General features: G+C 44.0%; 1 protein-coding gene across 15 annotated transcripts in view; it reads left to right on the top strand.

Annotated features, from left to right (window-relative positions):
* HIC2 (HIC ZBTB transcriptional repressor 2) overlaps positions 1-23383 on the top strand; it is a 73718-nt gene that overhangs the window by 45586 nt on the left and 4749 nt on the right. For 6 of the 15 annotated variants that reach the window (XM_035556622.2, XM_035556613.2, XM_035556620.2 and 3 more), the window contains 2 exons: positions 19905-20043; positions 21491-21623. The exons of 1 other annotated variant lie outside the window; for it this stretch is intronic. The gene's annotated coding sequence lies outside the window, so the exon portion shown is untranslated. Of the gene's footprint in view, positions 1-129; positions 281-19904; positions 20044-21490; positions 21624-21908; positions 23022-23383 lie in introns of all 15 variants that reach the window. 8 more of the 15 variants (XM_035556625.2, XM_035556629.2, XM_035556626.2 and 5 more) reach the window with 4 other exon arrangements.

The following is a 23383-nucleotide window of genomic DNA, read 5'->3' as shown; positions in this document are numbered from 1 at the left end:
GTTTGTTGGAAGGTCTTATATAAAGCCAACTAACATAGCAGCAAAATCAGTTAAGGACTTGGGCTCAGAAGCTTTTTCTGGGTCTAAATGGGGAAAAAAATAACACGTAGATCATGTTTCATATTTTAGCCTGTGGTGACAGAATGAGCTGTCCTTTTGTGCTGTCCTTTCCCGGGGTCCTGGGACCACCTGATGACCACCTAAGTCCCCAGGAGAGCGCCAAGCAACCACCCTGTGTGCAGCCTTGGTCTCCTGCTGGGATGAATCCAGCAGTTCACAGGTAGGCAGAATGCCAGCATGTGTGGAGGGGCGGTGGTGGCAATTGTAAAAATCCACCTCTGCATAGTAATTTAATTCTTTAAGACAAAGAAGGCATAACGCGAGCTGAGGGAAGTTAGTAAGCACCTCAGCTGTGGTCTCTCTGCAGATGATGACAAGGTTCTTCCCTCATGGTTCTGGAATGCCATTCTCCTCTCTCTTCATGCTGGAACAGTATTTTACAAATTACTTCTGCCTACTTTAAGCCCCACGTATTAAAAAAAGAAACAAAACTAACCTTAACCACAAAAAAATCCTTATTTTTACTAGCTTGAATTGGGTAAAAAGTTTACAGATCTGTGGTGGCACTTGTTTGGAGATGAAAATGTTCACTCACCATCCCAGCAGGCTGTTTTAGAGCGCTCTCTGAAGCGAGTCCCCAAAATCTTCTTACAGAGAGGCCATGGGCCAGCTGGGAGGAAACACTGCACTCCCTGAGTGATCAACAAACTCTCTGGATGTTTACCCAAGCTGGTAAACCAAACAGAAACCATCAGTATGCTGCTGTGTAAATTCGTGGTGTGTCAGTGCCCTAAACACTATGCAGTTCTGACTGCCACCTCTCCAAGGCAGTGGTGGACCAGGGACAGTCCGGAGATCATCAAAGACTGGTCTCAAGTCAGTCAACAGGATTTCTCTTCTCACCATAGAAAGGAGATGACTTATTACAGAAATTGCAGCTGTTCTGTGCTGTCATGAACGGGGAGGGGAAGGGGAGGAGGGAGGGATTCTTCACAGTTCTTGTGTTGTCTTAATTAAACTGAATCAAATCAGGCAAAGACGACACACACTGTCAAGTAGCAGTTACCACGTGAAACACATTGCCAAAGGGTGTTATGGATAGTAAAAGTCTAAACAGATGCAAAAATCGATGAAGGGCAGATACGTTCTTATTAAAAGTGATGGCCTGGATGCAACCTCGGGATCAGAAAATCTTTAACAATTGCAGAGGGTATAAGAAGGGAAAAGACTGCCTGTACTCTACCCTATTTCACTGCCTCTTTTTTTTCCCACTGTTCTGGCTACTCCTGAAGAACAGATAGAAAGCTAGACCTTTGCTCTATTGTAATATGGCTATTTTTATAGTTCAAAAGTAGAAGGGAAACTAGCTACAGTGCAGTGCAGGGAACTGGTTTTGTCTTGCAGCCTACAAGTACTGCATAGCACACTGAAATAAAGAGAATTAGGAGCCAAATGCCTCCTTAATACCTTAAAAATCTGTTATGAAATGCTTCTGTAGCCTGCTTACTTCATTAAAACTCTGACTTAGCAAAAAGCTGACCGTCTTAATGAAGCAGTGAGTCACTACTATGTTTCTAGTTATTTTTCCCACCTCTGTGTTTCCTGCTAGGCAGTCAGCTTGCCTGATAATGCACCTAACGAGCTGGCTTAGGCATTTGAGCTCAAGTAGTAGTGACACCTTGGGCTGGAAGCTGAGGATGCTTTGGGAGCACAGCAGGGAGAGCAGCAGCAGCAAGCTGAGCAGGAGATACTAAAATCTCTTGCATACATATAAAAGCAGGAGAGTCTAATACAGAGCAGGGCGTCTAGTTGTGACTGCAGTGGCAACAGTCAGTTGGTATTTGGGAGGTGAAAAAATCAGTTTTACATTTTGCTAGACGACCATACTGTAATACAGCAGTGCCTCCTGGCAGGGAAACCAATGTAATGTAAAGCAATTCAGCGTGGTAGAGCAGTTGGAGCGCTGTCAGAAGCTGAGTAGCTTGGAATGCTTCCACGTGAACCTGGGAGCAAGCGAGCTCACTGCAGCATGGCATTCCCCGGCTGAGGAGGAGTACGGACTGCAGCACGGGCGTCAGCAGCACATCTTACACACAGCACAGGCCAGCTCTGTGGAGGAGGGCACTAGGAGGCTTTTCAAGGCAAAATAGTGAGAGTTTCTCTCTCCTCTTGGACTTTGTCTCTTCTTGGACGTTTGGTGGTTTCTTTTCCATGTTATGGAGCCCTTCTGAGTTTGCATGCCAGGCACCCCTGGGGCAAATGAGTTTGTACCTGTCAGCTGTCATTGCCTGCCACACCCGAGTACTCAAGGGCACAGGGTTGCCAAAGGTTTAGCAAAAAGCGAGGACTCCACAATACAGGCTGCAGGAAAGCTGCTGTGTCTGACCTGACTGGACAAACAAGGAAGTAATGACTTTTTTAAAAAAAAACAGTTTATATTTCCAGAGGGCTTTGGAACATGGCATTGGCTTTTATTCCAATTTTTAGTTGTTGGATAAACTTAGCAAACTTACTTGTGGTTTTTAAGCCTCCCCCTTTTCCCTGTCCCCAGCATTCTCTTTCCCTTCAAATCCTCTGCCCGACTCCATGTATTGCTACTATAAACCGCTCTGGACGATGGGTCTGGCTTCTTACTTGGAGCCTCTGGATGCTATTAACAAGTAATTGCTGGGGAAGCTTGTTTAAACATCAAAACAGAACATTATTTTTTAAATTGCCCTTTGAGGTGGCAGAAATGCTACTGAAAGATTACTTTCCTTTAATACTGGATAAGGGACTTTATTAACTAAGGGAAGTGGCATTCTCACTAGGGTATGTCGAAGAAGGGACATGCAGCTGTACTCCCTCTGCTTGCCCCTAGCTCCATACCAGCAAACCAAACGATGTTTAGACAGAGGAGCAAGGAAGTTTTATGATTCTACCTCTTCAACACGTCAGGATTTTTTCAAAACTCTGTAAAAACTCAACAATTCATTCTCCATGCTTGCTCCTTAGCCACCACTGAAATCCAGCAGTACTGGTCAATTACCCTTGGAGATTCTCTCGGTTGCCAAGCTCCACATAGGAGGACTGTCCAGCAAGACATAGACCAGGGCACTCTGTCTAATACATGCTTCTTCTGCTGTAATCACACCAGCCGGATTACTGCTAACCTGTGGTCATGGATGAGCTCCACCATTCAGAAACGGGGCTCGCTACATGCATGCTGCATCTCTCAGGGTTAGGAGTGCTGTCAGATCGGCTGAAGCACAAGAAGTCTCGTTCAAGCTGTGACTGAGGTGTGCTCCGTTCATGGCACTGAGTCAGTGGGAGCCTACCAGTAGCCCCTGGCTGATCAGGTGAAGCCTGCATTTCTTTCACATACTGAAAGCTGTTAGCAAAGACTTCCTCATGAGATCAGTGTCTTCTGACTTCAGGAACAAGTGGTTCACTTTGCTTTGACATTTATGCAGTTGCAGGGACACAGTAAATGTATTGACTTTTTAATCTGGTTTTGCCAAGGCATTTCTTTTCATTTCAGTCTACTTAATGCAGTAAAGGATTTCATTCAAAGCTGAGAAACCAATGAAAGCTTAAGAAAACTGGGATGCTTGTTTTCCTTTTCTAAGTTGGTGAATAAGGACTAGGTATAATGGGAGGCAAATATCAGCTAGCTCTACATTTTGAAGGACAAGGAAATAAGAATTCAGTTTTACATCATCAGCTACAGCTCCCTTCTCCTTAATAAATCAGTTTGTTTTAAATGTTAAACATGTTATGACTTAAATGTTTAGTATGCCTGATAAGGAAATGAGGTCAGAAAATTCTCAATGGTTGGTTATTTTTTGAGTTTTCAGGCCATATAATTCAAATGAAAAAAAATAAAATGTCTAATAAATGTCATTGGCTGTTTATTAAAATAATAAAAAAGAGGAAAAATGTCAGTTGGATAAATACCTGTAAAATAAAATTAATGTTTCAACTGGAGATAGTGCATCCCTCCAGTTAGCAAAAAAATAATACCAAATTGAGAGAAGGTTACATTTAGATGTAAATCAAAATGGCTTAGCAGTTACCAGCCACTGATCATCCTTTACAGAAATAACGTGACTGTAAATGTAAAACAAGATTAGAATTGGTAGCTTTAAATGACTTTGTTTTCAATCTACCCTTCCCTCACCATTGGACACTATTTGAAAAAAGGAATAAGTAAAAGCACCTTAACTGCTGGCCTGGCATTGCCACGGCTTTTCCTGTATCTGCTGTGATGTGACAGATAAAGGAACTCTCTCTATGTGTTCATGGAGTAAGTCAATAACCTTACACTCTGGTCCCCTTCTTCTCCCCTTCCTCTTTCTCTCATCTCCACTACCACCCCCAAATATCAAAATGGGCAACTGGATTTTAAATTTGTCATGTGTACATACTTCTCAAGGTGTGTGAGCTGCCTCTGGAGATAAGTGCATCTGGCCTCCTGTTTTCCTGTCTTCTCTATGTTTGATACAAACTTCAAGAGAGCCCTACAGAGGTTTTTCTTATTTTACTACTGGTCACATGTTTGGTACAGTAACTTCTGAAAATTAAAATTAATTATGACCTTAGAGGCAGACAGTCCAATGGTGAAATAGCTTGTAATTTATTTGAACTCTGAAATTCTGCTGGTTAAAACTGTGTAAAACTTTCCAATAATTTGTTTATATATTTCAAGAAAAAACACCTTAATTATTAGTCTGGTTCCTCAATAAAAAAGGATAGCTATCTGGTTAATCATTGCTATGCACTAGATCACTAATTGTCTTCTTAATGAGTGGGATTTTTGCCATTCTCCCCTGTAAAACTTCTTCAATTATATAATGCCAGCATTTGGTTTAAAGGGATGCTGTCTAGGATTTTCTGCCCCAAGACAGGCATGTCATGAAATAGCTGTAGGTTGGTGAAGAACCTCTCTTGGATTAAACGCTTGCAAGTACTGACAAGAGTGGGAGTTGAGCATTTGGATGGAGGCCTGTACAGAGGCTCATGGACAGCTCTGTTCGCAGCTACTCCTACCTGAAGTGAGCTATTTTGTTGCTCTCTCACCAAGAAATTCAAACTTCCTGAGCCTTTACAGAAACTGAGTGCTGCTGCCTCCCCATGGGAACACAGCATTACCTGGCTGTATGTAGAGCTTGCTGATAAGAAAGCCTGGTTTTCTCAAAGTCTGAATTTTTATCTGTAGAAAAATGATGTGAATGATTGCACTCCTGTTCAAAACGTGGGGAATTTCTTTAATGGTTTCTTAATTATTTGCTTCTGCATTAGATGCATCATTAAAAATGAATGTTTCTCAATACATCTTGTATACTGCACAGATATAAAATACAGCTGGGCCTCCATTTGTCTGCTGGGGACACAGACCTGCCCTTGTGATTTGGTTTCAAGTTGCTTGAGAAAGACATGGCAGCGTATATTCTAAGATCTCATGACAGATGTGAAGAGTTAAGTGCTCTTACCAGGCTGGCTGCTAACTGGGCAGGAAGTCAGTAACACTGCGATCGCCAAAGTAGAAATAAAAATGTAAAGATGTTAAATCTTGGCTATGGGAAACTGCTCAACATTTAAACTCCTCTTGTCTGAGAACATGGGGTGGCATTTGTAACAGATGCTTGTCTGGTAATCAAAGCCCCGGTGTAATAAATAGTTGGTTTAAGAGTAAGAGTTCACCTGGCGGTTAATGCTGCTTTTTATGGCTATGGACTTGAGACCTCCTGAAAATGAGAAATGGCAGTAGTAAGAACTGTACATGTTTCTAGGGGTAGATGGATTTGGGGGTTTGGGGTTCTGCTTATTTGTCTAAGAATGAAGTATCATGGCATGGCCTTATTCTGGGATTCATTTGACCAGGGATGGCCAGTGGGCTGAAGAGATGACTGGGACGTAGAGTATGTGAGAATTTCTCTTTGCTTCCAACCTGTGCTGGACTGATGAGTTGGGTACACTGAACCCTCTGTGTCACCCAGCCCTCGAGGCATTCTGGTGGCCTGAAAAAGTTCTACCTACGCCACTTCTGAGGAACGTTTAGTTTGGCACTGCCTCCACCGCTGCCAGCTGCTCGCACGGCCTGGGGCCATTTATCGTAGGGATGAGCAGACAAACCTGATGTGTGCTCAAACCTGGAAATCTGAATTAATTAACCAGTGGAATAATTTATGGATGCGGTAGATTCCTCATAAATTAGACTTTTCATTAAGATCGGTGCGTGCACTCTCACTCGTGCACTCTCTCGTATAAGCTGCTGCCTGAATATAAGAATCCCCTGCTGGAAAACGAAGGAAGAATAAGGCAGGAGGGTCCTACAAGGCTCTGCAGTCCTCTGCCTCCAAGCCCATGACTGCTGGTCAGCAGCTTCTTGCCTCCATCAGTGCTCAGTCTCCTTGTCAAGTACTGCATGATGCCCTTCATGAGATGGGTGGCATGGGAGCAGTTCTTCATGCTGAATACTTCTGTGTTGCGACACAGAGCTATAGCAAAACCAAGTAGCTCTTCTCTTTTTGTTATCTGTGCCAAGCATAAAGACGTGATACAGAAACTGCCGTTAATGCATTTGCTGCCCCCAGAATTTTCTTGTTGGCTTTTGCAGCCACCTACGCCAGCAAGGCCTAGTGACGAATTAGGCTGAAATTGCCAAGGGGTGTCTCTTCCTGCACTGACTTGAAGAGATGTGTGAGGTTCACTCTCCTTTGTCCTTCCTTCATCCTGTGCTAGCCATATTTGTCTTGTGCCCTGTCAGCATTTTCTGCTTAGGAATGGCTGAGTGGACTTTGCTTTGTTAGCCATGCATCTTTTTTTAGTTAAAGGAGATCTCCAGAGTGTCTGTTTGGCATAAATCAGTTGAGAATTTGCTGGTAGTAAGTGCAGAGAAGGGAAAAAAGAGAATTCTTGGAGCCCTGTGCTCACCGTCACTTGGCAGTGCCTCGTCATTGCTCTTGGAGGAGTCTCTTGCTCATTCCTGAATTGATCCAGCCCCTTGAGCACAAATGCTGTGAAGCTGCAGGCCCAGGGTCGCTGTCTGTCTCCAGAAAGTCACATGGCGATGGCCCTGTGTGGTATGGAGAGCGGCTCCCCCCGTGCGAGGAGTTACAGGATACCGCTGGGGGTAGCTCCAGCTGGTATGCACTGGTACTAATATAATCCCCCAGGACTGTGTCCATGAGACACAAGTGTGACATGTGAGGTATTTAAGGAGACACACCTGTTCTAGGCACAGGCCCGGGCACTGCATGCTTTGGAAATGGGAGGTTTTGGTGGAGCAGGAAAGACTCCTATTTCATCCACAGGAGGGCTTTCCTTTCTTCTTTATTCCCAGCCTCACGTTATTTTATAATTTCCTAATATCACGCAATCTTGTGGCCTCCTAGCACTGGACTGTTTCAAAGGCCAGGCTAGGGTTTTGCATTTGAACTTTTTTTACCTTTGTGTGATTCCAGAGTGATTAGTACGCGAGAACAGCTTCTGGACTGAGTGATGGTTTGGGTGTAACTGCTCCCAAGAAAGGGCAGAGAATTCAGAGAATGTCATCTATGTGTGGGGCTGGGTTTTTGAGTCCTTTAGATGATTCAGATTTTATGTTGTGTTTACCTGTATTTTTATTATAAGACCACTGTCCTGCAATTCAGAGCAGTAAAACACATAAGTGATATCAATTTACCAAACTTTGTACAAAATATGTCATCCCTTTGCTTCGAAACCTTTGAGTGTTTTTCTCTCTCTTCTCCCCTACTGCCCCCCATCCCCAAAACTGTGAATGGCTACTTTCCACGGAGAAGAAAAAGCCAGCAAATGCAAAATAAATCTCATGGTTGTGTACTATAAAGAAATTAAATGGCTTAGATTTTTATCTCTCTTTTTAAAGTTAATTTGACATTTATTTGGCAGAAGTTTTTCGTCACTGAAAAGGGGATGTATTAAGGTGGAGAAAAAAAAGTTGCAGAGTTTGCCATATGACTTGATTCTATCTGTTGTTTTGGGGTTTTTTGGTCTTTCAAGTAGAATGGAATTTTTCTATCAAACTTCTTTTCATGTGCTTTTTTTTTTTGGATGTCAGTATGGAATCTCCTAGTTTGCCTTGGTTCCACACTGTGTGACACTTCTCTTTATGGATTCCTGCTCTTGGTGGTGTTATAACTGCTTGTTGGTGTGGGACAGCTTCTAGGATTGGGGCCAAGATTTCTCCTGTACCTGATTGTTGTGTGAAAATAGTAGCGACTGAATGGTCTTTTCCTCTCATCCTTTTTAATAGAATTTGCCAGTGAATATCTAATATTTAGTTGTTTTTAGAACTAATAATGGCTGGCAGAAATACAAGAGAGATGGTGAGAGGTACGTTTTATTTCAGGACTTGGTTAGTTTGGGCTGTTAGGTATTGAGGTGGGAGGTGGTTATTATCCCCTTCTATAAAAGCTCTGAATTCTGAGCAAGGTGGTGGAATAACCAGACCCTGAGGGGACAACAAATTCTCCTTTTCATATATGAAATGTTGTTGGCAAGGGAGAAGACCCTGGGACTGGAGATTCCTCAGCTCCAGCCTCACCTGGCCCATGGGGCAGTCCCAGAGTGAGCAGGTCACTGACCCTTATGGCACAGGGACATCTGGAATCTTGTTAATCCTCTTCTGAAAGGTGGCTGCAGTGTGGCTAGAGCCTCCCTGGCTGCACGGGTGAGCAGAACTGCTGACCAAAACCCACGGTTCTCTTCAGTCCCTGTATGCTGGCATTCCCAGTTCGGCCAGCCCCAAAGCCTCAAGTCCGTTTTCTTCCTTGTGGGCAGATACTGGTTTCAGTCTTGTGCAGACACATTTTTGTATGGATTAATGTGAAAATACCTTTGATCGTGACACTGAGAAGCAGAATATCTCGTTGTAAGGGAAGCATTATCCTCGGCTGGGTGTGGTGCCCCCCAGACTTGGCCGAGCTCTGTATCTCTGCACATCACTACATTTTGCTGCACGGACACAGCCTAGGGTAGACATGGCCTCACTATCCTTGCTAGCTGGTAATGGTGGGCTCTCTCCCACCCCTGTCCCCACTGGATTCCCACAGAGTTAATCAACTTCCAACCAAAAATTGGAGAGACTTATTCTGTTTTCTCTCTTTTTTTTTGTTTTGTTTTTGGTTCCTTAACTGCGCCCCACTGCAAAATGTCCTTGCTCAGTTGTTTCCAAATGCTAGCATCTCTAGGGAAGGGGTTATAAATTGCTAATTTAAAGCCTGCAACAGGATAATTAACTAACCAGTTTGATGTAAATGGCTTAATGGGGCTTTACTAGCCCCTTTGAACTTAAAGTAGCACTAAAAAGTAAACTGTAAATACCTTCAAGGAAAGTACTGGCATGCTTGAATGTGGGGCTGCTTCGTTTTAAGGAGCAAGCCTGTTCAACTTGCCAGGAATCTGGTGTCCTGTGTGACAGCAGACATGTCAAGGGGGTGAGGGGACCAACCAGGCACCACTTTGGGAAGGCTCTGCAACTGCTCTAGTTCTTCAGGAAGTGCATAAACTCTGATATATCAGGCTTTCAAACCTGCTCTGCCTGCTTTGGAAAATGTAAATCACAACCTCAGTTTAAATGCAACTGTAATGAATTTCATCAGGATTGAAGAAAAAAAAAAACCCTGAGGGGGAGGCAGCTACTAGAGTCCACCCTAATTTTCCTGGAGTTGTATTTGCATTAAGGTCTTTTGGCAAGTCCAGGCAGAAATGCGTACTACATTTTGTTTCAGAAGACCTTGTTACCCACTAAATCTGCTGAGACAACGTACTGCAGCCCTGCAGCAGCTTTCAGTTTCTGATGCATCTTGGGGACTTTTGGGAGAACCTCTAAATGTTCATCCTTGCTGGGCTGCAACAAAATTCCAAGGGGGGAAGCCAGCAAATATTAAGCATCTAGAAATAAAGATTATTATAAAGGAGAAGCATCTCTCATTGCTAGGCATTGATCTTGCTTCTGACTGGAGTGTCAGAGAGGAGAACTTCAGGCCCAAAGGCAGGCAGGAGTATTCGCCTCTGTTCTTCTCTTTGATGGGAGAGAAGCTCCTCCTGGTCCAGAGTGCTGCTCTGATCCATTTTTTCATTGCACATGCACCATGCAGTGCCAGCAAAAATTGTCACCACCTTCCTTGTCTTCATTGTTCCTCTGTCTCCCCACCATATTCCACCCCTTGCCAGCAGCCTTCCTGGACAGGGGAGGATGTTTTGGAGTTTGAAGCACGATCCTCAATTAGTTTTGTGACCTCTGACATACGGGATTTGGCTTTACAGCCAGTTTTGCTGATGAGTGTTCCTGGTCTGTGCTTTCCTGCCTGCTCAGCTGCGCTACAGTGGAAGACCGTGGGGTATATGGCTGAGCCAGAGCAGGCTCGATGCAGGACAAGGGCAAGACCTAACCTTTTCAGTGGCATCCTTGATTTGGATGGGCTAAAACAGTGCCTCATCATTTATAGTTAGGGATTTATTTTTTTTTTTCCTGAGCTGCAAAATGAGGAAATAATGTATCTGTCTTTGCCACTGGCAATGTTAATGCTAGCTTTAAAAAAACAAAGATGAAAGTAGGGTGGGCAATGATACAGGAGTGCTACATCTTATCCTAAAAGGTTTGCCTGACACAGGATTCAGCTCTGTGCTCTGATTCTGCAGGGGTCAATGGGCCTGTTACATGCAAAGACCAAAATGCTCTGCTGTCCTTTGGAGGAAGAGGTGTGACATGGCACGTCTTTGCCCCTACACGCTGCCTGAAGCCGTGGCACTACCTGCGTGCTGCGTGTGGGTGGGAGCAGTGCGGGATTAATGCGGGGTTGGTTGTGTTAGCAGGGATCTGACAGCAGAGCGTGCCCAGCTGCCTGTGCTAGGCTGTAGCTGTTAATCCTTCGCTTTTATGAGCACTAACCTAGATCACATATTTAAAAAAAAATAAATTAAAAATGCATGTGCTACTGGAGAGAGAGACTTGCAAGCAGGAGAGCCCTGTACACACGCAGTGCTGACGGCTGGAGACTCCCTAAAGAAACGCCAGAACACCTTAGCATGCCAGCACCGATATCTTGGCATCTGACTGGGAAATGCAAATCCTCAATCTTAATCCATCATTCCCACACGCTGACTTGTATCCAAGGGGAGCTTCTGTGAAGCTTGTTATTCCCATATAACTTCAGCTATTTCTTTACTTCCCAGCACCACCCCACCATGTGTCCAACTGAGCGTGGTGTCTTCCAGGCCTTTTATGGCAGATCTTTTGGATTTGTTTCTCTCATGGGAAGGCAAAAGGGCATTTAGTGAGCATGTGTGGCCGGAGGAGCAAACCCTGTGTTTGGAGGGGGGGGTGTTATCATGAAGCTTTTCTAATTTTTACCTCCCTGACAAACTGTTCTTTAGATTTTTAGATTCCTTGGTCAGTCCTTTAAATAATATGATCAATTAAAAAATAAATGAACAAAAAAGCTTTTTCAGATGAGGAAAATAAAAATTCAGTTAAAGAAAAAGTGGATTGTAATAATCACCCTGTCTTTCAGATGAGAGACAGTCTGAGTTGGGGATTCTTTCTGAAGTTCTGGTGTGCTTACACAGCTTCTGATAACCATATTTTTGTCTCTTATGATGGAAGTTTTATACAAATAGTAAAAGAATACATATAGGGAGAAAAAAAGCTAGGAAGCCTAAGAATTTTTACTGCACCTTTGCTACATTCATCCCATCGCAAGACCCAAACTCATCAGCTATTTTGGGGCATCTCAGTAAATTTCAGCACATTTTTTAGGCCTGTCTGGAGCTCTGCGTATATTCCAGTGACCTGGTCTCTTTTGAAGGGGAAGAAGTAGTATTTTCAAGATGGCAAAGCAGAAATTATTTTCTCAGCAGTTTCACTATTTGTTATGAACAATTGTCTTTAAAAATAAAACAAAACCAAACACAATCAACTCCCTTCCAATACACCTTTTGTTTCAAAACTCACCAAAGCCGACACCCCTATTTGATATGTTGGTTCAAGAGTAACAGGGAAAATGTGAGCAGTAAACCCTGGCCCAGCACTTTCAGTGACTGCTACTAGAGAGAGAACAAATCATGTGTAACAGTGCTTTCTTGACCTTTCCTCTCTTTTTAGAAACACGAAAAATTTCATCAGCACTTTCTGGCTACTACAAATAATAGAAAGTTGTGTGAAAATTAGAACATAATGAAGACAAATTTTAGAGTGGTGTCTGCTGCAGGGTCTTGGGTGTGTTCGCTGAATTGCCTCCTACTTAGAGAGGCGTTGGAAAATCCAAGTCCTTTCCCAACATGTCAAAACCAACTTTTTCAAAGGATGCAGTAGTAGTGCCAAAGCACCTTGCCTGTTTGAAAGCAAATTCATAGCATTGGAACCCTCTCTGCTTGGGCCAGCATTCTCACATGCAGCTGGGCTGTATTAAATCAATTTGATGAATTACCGTGGAACTTTTTTCTTCAGGCAAGTCCCTGCTATTTTTCCCCTGCACAAGATGAAAAGGGTTTTTATATTACATACCTTGTTTTAAGACTTTGATTGGAGTGGGTCTGTGTATGCAATGACTGGTCCTGGAAGGATCTGGGGATCTGGGATTATTATCAGGCTTCTTACGTTGAGGTACCTGAGAGAGAAAGAGCATAAAAGCCATGTTAGCATCACAGTGGCCTGCCTACAAACGAACATAGTCTCTTTTAGACAACAGATGTATTTCATGATGGAGGATCCTTATGGTAAGAAGGATGCCACCCATGCCACAAATTCAAGTTCTTTACAGGAGATGAATTTTGGAGTGCTTTCCCTGCTGCTAGAAAAGGTGTCTGCCAAGAAAAGGCTTGGAGAAGGGATCAGATTAACCCCAGATGGATTGACCTGGTGAGTCAGGGAAAGTTGGATGGCATCAGAACACCCCTATGTCTTACAAGGAAGATGAAGCATACCTCTTCTCAAATTCATGAGCTTAAGGACACGTGTTTTGGAGCACCTGCACTGTGGCATAACAGTGCTACAATTTATTTAGCCCTCCTCCAGGACAGAACTGCATGTGGCTGAATAATGTGCAGCCAAGGGCTGAAAGCAGCTAGATACTAGATACAGGTGTTTGGGAATGCACAATGCCAAAAGAGAGGTTTTAGTCCAAATATATCTTCATTAAACATACTTTCTGCATCACCTGGAAGTCTCTTGATGCTGTTATATTAGCAAGCTCTGCTGGAAGTAGTAAGGATATAAGAATTTTATGTTTTCCTCCCAGTCCAAGGTGTAGCATTGGTGTTTGTTGTGGGTGTTAGCAGTAGTTTGTACATATATTACTCCTTTGGCCAGATTCTGATCATATTTATGGAGCTGTAAAACTGCTGAGTTGTTTCATCTGTGTAACGGAGGTTTCAGTCCCTCTGGCTGTTTTGGTTTTTCTGTTTTGGTTCTGTTTTTTTTTTTTTTTTTTTCTTTAACCACTTTTCTTGCTGAGAGGGTAGAGCTCTGTGGGAAGTGATCCAGCAAACTTTTAAAATAGCCTTTTAGCGTGTGTTTTTTTTTTTTTACTCTTGCTCAAGGTTTTAAATATGTGAATTCTCCCTGTGAATTCTCATCTGAGTGCCTATGAAACCTGCCAGTCAAGCCTGAATCTTGCAGGAGGTGCGGCCACGTTTGTGTTCTCAGAGCTCTCTGGCACAGACACCTGGTACACCTGTGTCTCCTGCTAGTTTCAGTACTGTCACAACTTCACCCCTCGTGCCTGTTTCTCTTGTACCTCCTGTTTTCCCAAGGTTATCTGCTATAAATAGAATCTGCTCCAGCTTTTCACTCCCCCACACCCATCTTGAGGAGAATAATTACCAAATGAGATGGTTTTAATAGTGCTGAAAGAAGGAGGGTGATCCATTCTGCTGTGCTCTTTGAGGCTTGTTTCTGACAGGAAATAAATGCACAAATGGCTTAGCAATTTCCTTAGGTGACAACTGCAAAGTGAGTAGCTTTCAAAATACTTAAGCATGAGTATTTAAACATTTGATAAACCATGGGTTATCTGAAGAATAAAATTATTTTAACTGTTTTGGAGCCGACAGAATTCCATGCCAAGGTCTCAGTCTGAGTATAAAATGTAGTTGTTTCCTTAATTGTTGCTAGGCTGGTGGAGATAACTGTGGTATCTATTGTTCACCTGTCCAGAAACCAAAGCCGTGCTCAGCCCAGGCTAGCAGAGATGCTTTGGGTGATGCAGCTTGCTTTCAGCAAGTGATGCAGCAGCCAGAGGGTGCAAACATGTAAAGCGTTCGTAAACCATAAACCTTCTTAAAATGAAAAGAAAAAAAACCACAAAGACTGCATGTAAGGGTTTACGGTGATGATGCCAACTTTACTGTGCTTTAAACTATGCTCACAGCAGCCCAGACTGTATCATAGTAAATCAAGAGAAACGAAAGAGAAGCTGTCTATAGGCTATATGAAGCAACTGGTGAGCAATCGCTCAGATGCTGGGGTGCTCTGCACAGAACAAGTGCCTACAGATACAAATGCTGTGCGAAGGAACCATTAGTGACACGCAGATACATGCTGGCAAATTAGGCTGTAGGACGATAAGACTTTCCTGCAGCTTTTAAAATCATCCTTGTCGTGATCACCTCACCATAAAATATTAATTTCTCCAGTGCAAATAAAAGCATAACACATCGCCCAAATAATCTCTTAAAACCAAAACAGACCGGTAAGAGTAAACCAAGTCGAACGACCAGCCTCATCCTACAGTCCTACCACCCAGAGCTCAGAATGAAATGAGACTGGCGGTACTTGTTCAGGTTTTACAGCCACCTCTTTGCTCTACTCTGACAATTATTTATTACCACTAACATTGTACTTTGTAAACTTATACAGTGCTTTATGAAGTAAGACATGTTTCCTATTTTAAAGATGTTATAATCTTGTGTGCTGATAAGGGGTGCAGGTTATCCCTTGGATGTTCATAAACAGCATTAGCACTAAGAGTTTTATTAGTGCTGGGTCCTTGCAAGCCCGTGGCTCTTTCTTTTTCTTAACAACACTTTCCCAGTCAAGTGCTGGAATAAGGATTTTGACACCTTTATCTTCCAGGCTGGAACAGTGTGGGCATGCTTTTGTTTTGTTTGTAGTGAAAGAGCAAAACCCAAGCAGAGCTCCAGTGGAGTGACTGTTGCTCTGTATGGGTTTAATGCACTGCCTTTTGATGCCTCTCTGAGACGAATCTCGAGTTTGGATGATGGCAGCAGAGAGCCAGCTTGTGAGATCTGAGCGTGTGTGTGTGTTCGCGCGCGTGTTTTAAATAAACAAACAATGGAACAGCAACTTCAACAAATTGTGAGTGGTGCTAATTTGTTGTAGCGCTGTCTTGCCTTCTGGCAGTGTTGATTTAGGAGAAGCTGAGCAGACTGGAAGGGATGCGGGAGATGCTGGTTCTTTTGCTGCGGGGTGTGCATATGGTTCAGCATAAAGCGCTTCGGGGGTCCCGTTCTGAAGATGCATAGGCTACAAATTCGCCTTTCAAACAAAATCTTGGGCAACACTACCTTCTCCTCTGCCTTGCCCCTCCCCTTTCACTTTTTTTAAATGGAGACATGTTTCGAGTCTTGATTCATGACAAGAGTCTATAATTTGTGTGTTTTGAGAACTGCCAGAAAATCCTTGACCTTGACAAGAATAGTGTGTAGGGAAGGAAAGGAGTAAGATACTTTGCTTTGGATTGTAGCAAAGTTTTCAACATCCCATGACCTTGCTGGGCAGCTTTTTATAACCCTCCTGGGGTTGTAATCACTGAAGCTGAGAAGCCTTCTGACAGAGAAGGCTGGCCAAATGTGCCTGAGATATCTGCAGCCCTGGACCACAGTTGTGCAGTGCTGCAGGGTAAGGATGGCAGGATGCTAGCGTCGCTGGGAAGAGATGGATTTGGAAGCATATGTGGAGTGACCTCCCTGTAGCCAGTGAGCCAAATGTAGAGAAAGTTTGAAGTCTCAAGTGAAGAAAAGAGAGGAATAAAACAGTTGAAATGAGAATTTGGGGTACCAGTAGTGTTTGAAGACAGTCAGAGAAGGAAACGTGAATTTTTAAAATGAGTAAAATCACACAAACCATTCCTGCAATGCCGTAAGCTCTGTTTTCCCCTTAGGATATCTTCATCTTGGACAGATTTGGCTGCAATGCAAATAGTTGGCAAGACCTTGAGTCTGTGTAAGGCTGCCTGCTTTTACAAGTGATAGTGGCTTTCTGGCATCTTCTTGTTTGCCAGGCTCAGAGTTGCAGAAACACTGCGGTGGTTACAATGAACCCAATACCTCAGTGTTCAGGATGATCAGTTAAGCATATGATTTGGAGGGGTGTTGGACGGGCAGTACAGCACAGGGTCTGGATTCCACCAGGATTAATTCTTAAACAGTGCTTTGCTTGAAAGACTTCACAGGAGTGGAGCATACAGGAAGAATTTGAGGCCAGGTTAGTGCTTGGAGGCAAAGATTTCTCTGGAAGTACAGGCCTGAGCACACGGTCAGTTCTTGGCAAAAAAAAAGAAAAAAAATGGTGGATCCAATGCAAAAGGTGCCATATTTGAGGCATTGCTTATTTGTGTTAAGGAGAACTGCTGCTGCAACCACAGGTATGGATGAGATAAGGCAATGAAATTTGATCTTGTAGAAAAAAATGGGATGGCAAAGTTTGTTTCTCTACTCACTGGCACCTGGCATATGGTGAGAGAGATGACATTTTGGTCCAAGACTGTGACTGCCCACGTCCTCCCTGCACCCCTCAGCATGGAGCTTAGTGGAAATGTAAACTACTGCACCACGTTCACAGCATTAGCAGTATTCTGTATGCAGATGCTCCTGCGCAGACTGCTGCTCTCTGCAGAAAAGTTTGCTGAGTCCACACAAGAAATAAAAATAAGCAGGCCAATTGAGAGGATCTTTATCAAACCCTCTCCCATTTCTTCTAGTACTCTGAGGCCTTGTTTGCTCTAACAAACCCTGTAACTAAGGGGTCTGAGTCACAACAGCTCGTGGATTTAACACTCCCAGCTGTCTGCTTCGTCCCTGTCCTGGAGATCCCTCCCCAGTCGCAGGGACAGCTGAAAGCCATACATTTGCTCCAGAACTGCTGCATTTCACAACCCAGCTATCAGCTTGTACCTGCGCTGACTCAGAGCCCTAAAGCTGTGCTGCAACTGGGAGGCTGCTGTAAGACAGTGTCAGCTGGAAAAGGGTCACAGCGTTCCTTCCCCACCACGCTGCGTGCTCTTGCCCCCAGAGCAATGTCCGGCACAAAGCTGCCACCCCATGCACCCCCTGCCAACTCTAGCCCACCACAGCGAGGAACAGGCCCCATGCTTTTAGGACCAGAAGCATCTTCTCACTCCATGTAATTCACAGGGTTGTTGATTCTGCCTAACACTCTCTAGAATTAGCTGGGAGGTAGCAACAGTGCTTTAGTCATGTCCTAAATTCTTGCATTGTAAAGGGAGAATTCTGTATATCAAGGCTCAAAGGTAGCTGGGAAACAGGAATTTTGCATACCAAAGGGCCCCTACCTGGTGGGTGGGTAGGAGTTCCCTTCCTCCTCTGAGGACTGAGCTACTCCACTGGCTGTGTGGGTATTTTAGTGCAACAAGGAGTCCTTAGATTAGTGTGGGGCATCAAAGGTGCCTGTACCACTTGCAATGCAGTACCAAGCTGGAGCTGAGCCTGCTCAGTTGGTGCAGGGCTGCAGGAGGGCCCGACATCTATTGCTGCTCCCTGGCTTCTGAGCCTTTATTTGTGCCACTGCTGTGCTGAGATCAACCGTGCTCTGCAGACATGCAAGGGTTTGTAGTGCCTGGCTCTGCCTGACAAGATCTCCGATGTCCATGCCTCTGCTTTTCTCCCATTTGAAGGATTTGGGCAGTCTTCATGTCAACGGTTAAAACAGATGTACAGTATACAAAAGCTCTGTTTAGGAATTGGCAGGAAGCTTTATTTCTGACTGCAGCGTGATGTTCTAGCAGTAGGAAACACCTTTGTGTTAAGCAGTTCTCTGCTAATCTCTGCCCTAGAGGGGAAACACAACTATGGAGAAGAGCTTCTTGCTTCACAGTAGCAAGAAGTAAATTGCTGTAATCTGGGTGTAAATCTGCTCTTGAGCTACTGTCTCGAAACCAGTCCAAAAAATAGCTCAATGCAGCATTCAGCCTTTCTTAAGCTGAGTATTGCTGAGGATTTTGCAGAGTCCTGATGCTGGTGGATGAAGTGCGTTGCTTTTAGGCAGTCTAGAGGGTGTGATCTGTTGGAGAGGGGAGCTCCAGCTCCCCGGGGCTCAGGCCCTTTATGTCTAAAGCTGCAGGCCATTTAAATGTGCGTTGGCCTGTTTGTGCTGGCAGTGGCCTGTTGTCCGTAGTTCAGCAAATGCTCTTGGATCAGTGTAGCCCAGGTCAGTAAGCAAACACTTGCTTACATTTCATTTCTTCATTGTACTGACAAGATTTAAAAATCTACAGTCCATAGCAGTCAAAACAGGACAATCTGAATACAAAAGCCCTGTTAGCTCATTGTGGAAGGGATTTAGTTACAGAACTGTGGGCTAAGAACTCAGGTGGGAATAATGGGAACATGCTGTCCTGGGCCTGAGCCCAGCAGATGTCGAGGAAGAATGAAGATCTCCTTACGTTTGGTGTCCTTTTCGTGAAGACACTTCCTAGCTGCCAGGCCACTGTCCTCCCTTCCATTCACTGTCATCCAGATAGATTCCTTATTGTAAGCATTTTTCATTCAGCCTTTTATCTTTTAAGGTTGAAATGATAATCGATATTCTTCTAACCTTTTACCTGTAAGATTTCTATCTCCAACAGCGCAGCTGGAGACATGCAGCCATCAAGAGCTGTGCAAAAGCTTCACTTTGCCAGGAGGGTCTAAAAACCTATTTTAAATCCCTGAACAGCCACAGGCTTATTTCTGGTGGGTTGTTTCTTTTTCCCACTGGGGGAGCAGCATCAGTTGTAGAGAGAGACCTGTACTTAGCCATCTGCCCTGCGAGTATCCTCCTTGATAACTGCCAGAGCTGATTACAGGAACTCCTGGAGGAGGATATGCACTGCAGAGGATATCCAAGTTTGACAAGCTGAGTGTGTCTGTGGGACGTGCCTTTTCTTGGCATGCAAAGGATGTTGTTGTTTTTACCTTTGGGCAGAGAAGGGTGGAATTACACCTTAAGTTGTGTGACTCTCATATGAGCTGCAGTTCACCATGAATCAGCTTCATCTCCAGTCTCCAAGAATGGAGACTTAAATTATGAGTGAAGCATTATTATAAACAGGAGTGGGTACACAATATTCCCTTTTCCCTCCTCCCTCCTTGCTCCCCAGATGTAACAAAAGTCAAAGGACTTGGCCTGGCTCAATTACAACTGCAGGCTACCAGGGGCTTGGGAAGAGGGTCAGGGAAAAGGACCCACTGCAGAGGATCAGCATTTATGTGTTTCTTTCATTGCCTGTATGCGGGGAACAAGACGATGAAGCTCTGGCACCGTGTTCTTCTTGTTGTAGAAGCATATCTAAATGATGATATTTAGTTGCCTGAGTTCGTGGGCAGAAGGAAGCTGGTGCAGACACCATGGGATCTGCTGTTCCTGGATCTGTGTCACCTGGTCCCCCCGCAGCTCAGTGCCGTTGGAGTCGTGAATGGAGATGGCCAGAGCAAGTCACCAAGAAACTTGCAGAGGCCTTCTGCTGTGTTCACTGCAGTTCAGCAGCTCTGGGGAGATGGGTGGAGGGGAGGTTGTTCTAGCACTTACATTTTTAAGGCAGGCGGCCATTTTAAAATGTACGTTTCAATTTTGATTGCAGTTTTTTAATTGCATTTAACAGCGCCTGGTTCTCCATTCTGCATCCGTGCAGCCACGTTCTATTGATGGCCTGTTGTGATTTCAATGGAACATCATGGGATGTACCTGGCACGTCGGGCAGCACTGGATGGAGGTGCCTTTAGCCCAATGTACCTGGCATGGTAAGCGGCAACCAAGTGGTTAATCTGCATTCTACTGCTCGTAGTCTCAGCTTGTATAGCAAGGTGTTCCTGCTTTGCTGCAGCCTTGCAATGACTGGAAATCACTTTGCTCTCCTGATGTTAGTGCTTTCATGCACATAGGGCCCCTACCCCTTTCACCCATGGCGATTCCCCTTCCCTGTACAGTTTACCATGCAGTAGGGAAGGGACTAGCCATGTCAGGCTCTGCTTGCTCTTCTAGGACAGGAAAGAGAAGGGACTGGGGACATCATCTGACTCTTTATCTTCTCTCCTTTTTGGGCCAGGAGCTGGGAGCAGTTGAGCATGTATTGCCCACGTACCAAATGTCCAAACGTTGCCGCACAAGGGTACCAAACAGGTGCTTGTGTCCATAAGCAAAACTACTCCATTTCTGTGGGAGTCCTGCAAGAGCTGCTTCAGGGAGCCAGGAGGGCAGTTCTGCCTGGCACTAATTGGAATGTAACAAACTAGATAAGGGCCCCTTTAAGTTTGCTGATGTGGTATCCTCTGTGAAATAATCCTCCATTCTCCTCCTTTCCATGTCCACAATTGCAACAACAGCTGTGCATCCTGCTCTGCCTTGCATGTCGCTTTCTCTCCCTTGCCCAGCTCTGCAGACCTCTTTCCGAGTAACTTGACATGTTGTTCTTACCTATTTTGAAGTGTGAGATATTTCTGTGTGAAAACAAGGGTGCTGCATCCTGTTTTCTGCTTGAGATCACCCCAAAGAGCTTTTGCTGCTCCACTGCCAATGATGAAAAAGTGCATGTTCTTGCCTCTGCTTCCACATTCTGCTGTCTGCCTGCTCGCAGGGGATGGGGATAGGGAACCATGTGAGCTAACACAGTTCATTCATTCCTCTGTCTGCCTCTGCTGCTCTGGAATGTGAATACGTTTACAAGGCATGGGCTAATGACCTGCCAACTGCAGCTCCTAGGGGGAAGGTTAGCAGCCATGAAAGACCACCTCACTGATACCTCAGGAGAGTAATGGAAATAAGCTCTGTTGGGATGTGGGGAGAGGAAGACCAGATGAGCCAGTGAGCAACAGGAAAGCTCTTCCCACTGGGGTCTTCCACGCAGTGTTCTAAAAGAGTTAGTTCCTCTGAAACTGAAGGGTGAAAAAGTGATCTGTTTCAGATTCACCCAGATCCAGTAGTACATGGACACAGTATTTTTAATGTTAGAAGGAAATTGGTGGGAAGAGCAACATAGTAAACGAGTGATTTTGTTTTGTCTTGTTCTTCCCCATGCTCACTACTGCAGTGTCTGCTCAGTGCAGCAGAACTGCTTGGAAAGGCAGAGATATAAGTAAGCAGGCCACTATCTTGTCCTAAGTATATTATAACATGCACAGTAGGCTAGCGCTTTAATGGCATCTAATTTGATACATCACATCTAATCTGTTTGTTGGTTTTTATCTGCAGTACGGTTAGTGCACTGCTCAGGTGCTCGGTGTCTAGCCTTCTCATCCATCCACAAATCCTCTACGTGAAATGAGTGATTCCTTAGATCTGGTTTTGATTGATTCTTTGCTTCACTGGTGTTGCTTCTTAAAAGGTAAACAATATTCATATGCTGCAATCTATAACACAGAGGTGAAATCAAATAGCATCTCTTGCCAGAGGTTGCTAAGATAACACATTTAGCATTCATTCCGGAATTACTTTTATGAAGAGATGTAGCAATATTAAAGAGAATCAAATCTGTAATGAATATGTAGATTTTATGCTACTTAACGGGGTGAAGGCATTCCTCTTCTCCTGTATTTGGCAATCTAATTTTAGTGATTTCCAGAGTCCTTATGGAAATTGAGCGCAAATTACGTTTTTTCCTGCTTTGTAGTGAGAGCAGCAAAGCTCCTGGAGCAGCTGGTATGTTCTGCACCATCTTCATACCCACTGGATCACCGTGTGCTCCAGACTGGGCACAGCAACTCACAGCTACCAAGCTCCCTGGGCACAATTGCTTGTGAAAATGCTATCAGCTCTTAGCTTGTGTAGCTTTGTTTGATGTGTGGCATCTGCTTGCAGCATTACTGTATTCTGTGATTTGTGCCCTGTATTTCCCACACCTTTGCATGTGCTGTGTCTCAGTGTCATGGATATGGTGGAGGTAGTGGAGAGCCTCAGCCTTGCTTCCTTCCTCACTTGCACAAGAATATCTAGGCAGGTTCACTGCTCTGAAAACTGTGTGCCTTGAATGACTAGGAAGCAACCTAAATCTGAAAAAACATCTCGAATGCTAATTGAACAAAGCCTTCTGTGATTGTTTTAAATGCAAAGGAATGAAATTTTGCACACCAACTTCAATGCTAATAGACTGTGGCCCCCAGTAAGATATTTACATATTCTTTAGGTTTGTTTGTTTTTGTTTTTGTTTTTGTTTTTTTATCCTGAAATGCATCCGAGCCTCTTCTTAGCCAGGGCTCCTCTGAATGGGGAGTTTATTTTTCGTATTTACATGCAGAAAAAAGAAAAGGAAGGGTTCTTAAAATTATACTGAAATACATGAAATATAAACCGCTGCAATTTTTCAGGGAATTCTGGGGCTTTTGTTGTTGTTATTGGTGGTGGTAGCCACATGTTCAGGGTTTGTTAAGAGCCATTCTCTGCAAACTAATGGATAGCAAGGCTTTGTAAGGCTGCACCTGCCATTTGTTTGGGAATGTCTGCTAACTTTTATGCTGGACTTAACCTTGTAGTTATCTTTGGTCCCATGCTTTCAGCTAGAAGTGAGATCTTAGGAATGCCATAGATTAAGGAATAATGCCTGCTTCTCTCTTTGCTAACAAGATTTCCAAGACCCCCCTCTTTTCCTACCCCAAAAATGCATCATTGCTAAGAAGTGTTTATAACTGGTCAGCTCTGGAAGACATCTTGGAATGGATTTCTTTGTGTTCAGGACTACACAAGATACAGAAGCCAGGGTGATGTTATAAAGCTTTTGCCAACAAAGGTACGCCAGTAAAAGGTTGTGTTCTCTGACCCACATTGCTGTCCTGGTAAAAGCACTCAGTGGGCAATTCCTGGGAAACTTTTAAACATGGGGCTCTAAACTAGGCTGAAGGTTTTCCTGCCTTGTTCTATTACATTCATTTTGTTGGGGTTGATAAATCCATGTTAGACTTCAGCTAACAAATTCAAAGGTGATAGGCAGTGTTGTAGTACTTATAGCGGACCACTGCTTTTAGAACCTCCTAAAGGTAAAAACCGACCCCATACTTATGTCCTACTTTGAGTACTTTTGTAAAATTTGACAGGTGAGATAAATAGAAGTAATTTAAACAACTTGTACTATGCTAATTTTTCTGCTGCAGA

This window comes from Cygnus atratus, chromosome 17 (assembly GCF_013377495.2).
Source record: "Cygnus atratus isolate AKBS03 ecotype Queensland, Australia chromosome 17, CAtr_DNAZoo_HiC_assembly, whole genome shotgun sequence".
Classification (NCBI taxonomy): Eukaryota; Metazoa; Chordata; class Aves; order Anseriformes; family Anatidae; genus Cygnus; species Cygnus atratus.
Note: the sequence above shows the minus strand (reverse complement) of the source record. Positions and strands in the feature narration are given on the sequence as shown.